The sequence below is a fragment of the Oreochromis niloticus genome, linkage group LG11 (assembly GCF_001858045.2).
Source record: "Oreochromis niloticus isolate F11D_XX linkage group LG11, O_niloticus_UMD_NMBU, whole genome shotgun sequence".
In the NCBI taxonomy this organism is placed as follows: domain Eukaryota; kingdom Metazoa; phylum Chordata; class Actinopteri; order Cichliformes; family Cichlidae; genus Oreochromis; species Oreochromis niloticus.
Window position 1 is genome coordinate 15843957 of NC_031976.2, and position 5564 is coordinate 15849520.

At 38.4% G+C, this 5564-nt stretch overlaps 1 long non-coding RNA gene across 1 annotated transcript; it reads left to right on the plus strand.

Moving 5' to 3' along the window:
• Window positions 1-2330: 2330 nt before the first annotated feature.
• Window positions 2331-4451, plus strand: LOC109204150 (uncharacterized). The gene is made up of 3 exons (XR_002063706.2): window positions 2331-2681; window positions 4004-4208; window positions 4327-4451. It is a non-coding gene; the product is annotated as an uncharacterized LOC109204150 (long non-coding RNA).
• Window positions 4452-5564: the final 1113 nt, after the last annotated feature.

Consider the following 5564-nt stretch of genomic DNA (forward strand, 5'->3'; position numbering starts at 1 on the left):
TACGAGGTTAGTCATTCATATACTGCTGCATGGGCTGTGCTTAGTTACATCTTAAGGTTTTAAAACTGAGCTTAAATAAATGATTAGCAGTAATAAAAGCCGAGGGAGGTCAACAGTGATCACTGACTGTTTTAGGAGCTTTTTGAGATTAAATAGAAGAAAATACAAAACATTAAACATGTTAACAACACAAAAGCCATATTAAACGCAGACTACTTTAGGCCCGGAAGTAGGATTCGTCACGTCATCACTGAACAACCGGATAAGAACTACTTATAACCTGAACAGAAACTAAACAAAACATAACTTATATCTGACCGTTACACAATGCAGATCCTTGTGCTGATCCTTGGCATTGTGCTGCTCCCTAAAGGCAAGTTTTTGTTCAGTTATCTGATCTTTAACATTTTTAAGAAAGTAAGTTCTGTAATATTCAGTGAAATGTTTTCTTATTCAATGCTTTGTGTTATTACAACCCATGAGAAATGTGTTTGCTTCCTTCAAAAGATTGTAATATTTATTGTACTGTTAGCCCTCTTTGTTCTAAATTGTTTATTTTAGTGAATGTTTTAGAATTTGTCCATGCAGTTGAGGCAAGAAGAGTTAATTTAACTTGTCTTTATTTTTGAATATTCTGTGTTTTATCAGTCTGTGCATTGAAATGTTACGAATGCATACCGGGACCCTCTGGAAGCTGCAATGAGAGAACAAAAGAATGCCCTCCCAATACTCGGTGTGCTTCACACACAATGACTTCATATACAGGTATGATATTTTAGAATTCGTATTTTATTCTGTTTTTTCTTCTACTTGCTTCTCAAGATGGCGGCGCACACTGTTGCAGCGGCTTACGGCTCTCCATCTCAGTACTCCTTTCTTTTGTTTAGTTTGTATGTCCTTCTTATTTTTTTCTGCACTATCGGCTCTGCTTTCAAAGTTTGCTACACCCGCCAGAGCCTCATAGACATCGGTGACCAGCATCAAACCAGGGGCGATTCTAGGATCAGAGCTTTGGGGGTGCTGAGCACCCAGAGAGCTGCCGATCCAGGCAAGTAAACTTTACTCGTCACAATGAGGAAGGAAGGACAGGATAAAGACATGCTGTGGAAGAGAGACAGAGGTTAATAACAGATATGATTCAATGCAGAGAGGTCTATTAACACATAGTAAGTGAGAAAGGTGTTAGTACTCCCTGTCTGTTTTCTTACCTGGTTCTTCCTGACCTTGTACTTTCTCCTCATGTTCCCCTCTTTCCTCTCTCCCTCTATGGACTGACAATCATACACAAATAGATTGTATTCAATTAGATTAAAAAAATACTATTAAGATCACTAATAAAAAAGTCCTCTCTCAGTGTACTTTCAACCAAAAGGCAAATAACCAAACCACATGTACACCTAATAAAGGATGTAAATATTGAAACACTGATCCAACATTATCCTTTATTGATGGATCATTTGATCTTACACTTTTACCTGAATGTGGCTCCTGTTTTTGAAAAAACTTCCTCATATCCAATATGAACCTGGCTGTGTCTCTGTACACACACACACACACACACACACACACACACACACACACACAACAGAAGTTATAAGGTTAATGGGCATCCAGTCAGTTAGCTAGTTAGTACCTTGGGTTCAATATCAGCACATGCATATATGACAAAATAACCAGTTTCTCTCATTACATTTTAAACAGGACAGTTGTAACAGCAGTAGCTACGGATAATGTTAAGTTTTAGATTTTAAATAGGTTGTATACATTTCAATGGGAGCAACAGGACAGTCAAATGTCGCTGATTTTACTACAGAGCAGGACGGATTGTAGGGCAGCAAACATAGTCGAGAAACACGTTTTCAACACTGCAGGTTACCTGGGTGTAATGTTTTTCAGCTAAAAAGAAACATGGCCTGACTCCTACCTAAATATATAAAGAGTAACTGAGGGTTAAATGCAGCTAATATGTCCTGTTTTAAGCCAGGCACTTACACCTCCACTCCGCTGCGTCTCAGCCACTATCGCTGTGGCACTGCAGCAACGGAGCTAGAGCCAGGGTAGGGGAGAGCCGAGCTGGAACAAACCATTTTGGGAGGTGGGGGGGTTATCTATACTTTTGTTGTTAAAATGTTCCATCTCAATTAAGTACTGTATGCCGTTTTTATTTTTAGTAGTGTGTCCCAAAAACAGAAAATATTGTCAAAAAAAGTAAGAACTCTTTGGGGGTGCTTAGCACCCCCCAAAATGGGCTAAAATCGCCCCTGGCTCTCATCAAGACATTTAGGGTTGCTGGACCAAAAGCCTCTTTTGGCATGAAAAAGCCAAAAAAAGGTACAGTGTTAGTTTTGTGACTGTGAAAAAAATCTACCATAGCTCACAAAAGAAATTATTGTGACTTCTGTCTAAATGTTTCTTCCCACACTGCACCACTGCAACCTGGTAAAGTCACCCAGCTACAATGTAGGCAACAGTAAATAGTTGCCATGGCCTTTTCCCCCCCTTTGGTCCAGAATTTGTATTGTTTCACTTCAAGGTCCATCTGTGTGCTCAGATTTGTTGACATATTCTCATAGCACCCAAACCTGTTAATTTAAGCCCACAGGACTGCTGAACATCAAGGTGCCATGCCGATGCATCCATCATGTTCTCAGAAGATACAGTCGTTACAATTACACGTTAAGGTGAGTCAGGGGAGGTAATGAGTTTCTTGTTGCTGGTGACTTTATTACTAACAACTGTTATATTGCAGGCTGTGTTTTAAGTGTAGCTTAGATGTTAACACAGCGTTCTTTTACTGCTTATGTTTCTGCAAAGTTCAAACGTTACTTCTCAATAACTTGAGAATGAGTGACGTAGGATTTACAAATGAATACCATAGGTGTGTCTGCTGGGCTGAAGAGTAGCACTGGCAGAAGCCAGTTTTTTTTTTTTTTTTTTTAAAGTGTTGATTTAGCCTAGCCAAACCTACCTGGATCTGTGTGGAAAATAACTGATCTGAAACACACCAGTAAGTCCAACTCTGAATGGCTAAAATAATAAAAGTTAGGGTTTTGGAGTGACCTAGCCAAAGTCAAGGCTTCAATCCAATTGAGATGCTTTGGCAGGACCTTAAACAGGCCATTCAACCTCTGAAACCCTCCGGTGTGGCTGAATTAAAACATTTCTGCTAAGAAGAATGGGCCAAAATTCTTCCACAAAGATGTGAAAGAGTCTTTGCTACTAAAATAAAATAAATAAAATGCATGATCAGAAATGCGTGATTGCAGGTCTTGGTGCCATGTAAGCCTGCCAAAAGAACATCATATGCGTTACATCTTGGCTATAGCAAGATTACAGGAAACAATATTGCCACAAACTCCCTGCTGCTATTTAATTTTCTTACGACTACAACTCAGCCTCATCGGGCAGGCTAGAGTAAAATCTAAATTGCATTGGTTTGAAAAACAATCCGTGTAATCTGGATGATTAAGTCTGTATGTTTGGTGACACGGTTACAATGAATAAAACATGTTCATTCTTCCAATTCTTTTTCCGCTGAAGGCACCTTCTCTCTTCTCTAATTCACACATCATCATTGTCACTTCTCATTGTGTTCCAACTTTGGGAAAAGATCTCAAACAGGACAGTCAAAACATCTGAAATCAGTTTTTTGTCTGACTTGGGGGGGAAAAAGAAAAACTCGGTGGCCTTGCTCTTCCTCTACTGATTAAGGCAGAAATTCAACACAATGACACTTTCTCAAGGAAAATATGTTAAAGGCAACACTTTCTGAAGAAGGTTTTTTTTAGTGAAGTGATCAAAAGTTTATTTTAACATTGTTTATCTTGGCATACAAATACTTTGAGTTTGCTATCCAAGAACCTGTCAAGTAAATGTACTGACCAAAAAATTAACAGTGAACCATTTAGATTTTCAAAAACAAAATTGTAATATATGAAAGGTGACTTTACGGGCCATCACGTGTACCTCACACCTTTATAATTTGAATTTGTTTCTTTGCCAGTGAACCAAAGGAATTTTCCACGCATCGCCTCCGTTCAACTTTGAGATCCTTACCGTCCACTACACAGGATGTATCGTGTCCTTGGACGTAGCATGCGTGTTTATCTCATTTCCCAATGTTTTTCCACGCAGTTTGAGGATACAGGGCAGGAAACATCGAAGGACACTATAGAACGCCCCACCCAACACAAACAAAGGAGTAACAGGTTGATGCAATACTATGTTTTAAATGAGATTAAAGGTTGGGGTTTTCCCCCTTTAAAAATAATGACATTCACTGACACATGTTGTATTTTGTTTCTGAATTCATCACTTTGCATTTAGTTACTGAAATTTTCTCCAGATGACCTTTCCCTCAATTTGGCTGAGACGCTTCAGAGGAACCCCAAAATAGCTGGCACCATTGTTACATTCTGTCTGCATTTCCAATTAAACGTGTGTTACAGCATGTTCTTTGTTGATTTATTACCAATTGTTTTTTTTTTTTCACAGCTTAAAATAACTCAATATTTATCTGAACTGCCATCGGCTTGCATAATAGCAATCATGGGAGCAATAAAGTTAGCATGTTCTCTGTAAAGTGCAGGTTGTCTAACACAGACACACGCAGCAAGTTTGTTATTATAAAAACAAATTTTATTGAGTTGTGCTTGTCTGCCAGGTACTAGTTCAGGAAGCACACACAGTATGAGTGTTTTTTTTTTATAACATCATAAAGCACAACACAAAAACAACACAAACACAAATGTTATTAAATGCAGTGCAATAAAACTATCACACAAATCTGTGGATGCTGAAACGTGCCTATATGTGGAAGCCACCAAATAAGGCCAAATGAGTGAACACAGTGTCTCAATGGAAAAGTATATTTTAGAGAGTTGTTGTCCAGACTGCTCACAAACATATGGTTTACAGCATGACTGATGGGGACACATATCCTGTGCTCTCCGCCAAGGTCGTAGACAGGGGATTTCTTCAAATATGATGAAACAAATGAAAACAATAGATAGTGTGTGAGCTGTATTTCTTAATAGGTGTATTTCTTAAAGGTGACTTTTCTTCTGTCAGTTACAGTGCATTTCCTATGTTTATGACACATTTTAAATTAAGGTTTATGTGTTGGCTGTGGATGGCTGAAGCTAGATGTGCCTGTAAAATGTCAGGTTCTGTCTTATTTTTTAAGTATTTGATGTGTTAGTTTATGATTAAACACTGTTTTCCTCTCATTGTTCTACACCATCTTTAACCCATTAGCACATACTGCGCTGGGCTAGTTCTAATCGGCATTATTTGCTTAAGTAAAAAAAAAAAAGAGTACAGGCGTTATTTCAGTACAGTGACCCTTTATTTATACACGTTAATCATTAGCTTTCTTTGCTGCTCACTGTGCTTTCAGGCCCTTTTTATTGCCATGTGCACACTTGTATCCAACAGAAAACGCTGAATGACAGTTGAGTTTGTGCTCTGAGCAGTAAATTTTGTAAATGCCTCTTGTGTCTGCCTCTTCAAGATTTCCCCCAAACATATTTAAAAGAACAGCCATAAAGGGCTAAAAAAGAGAT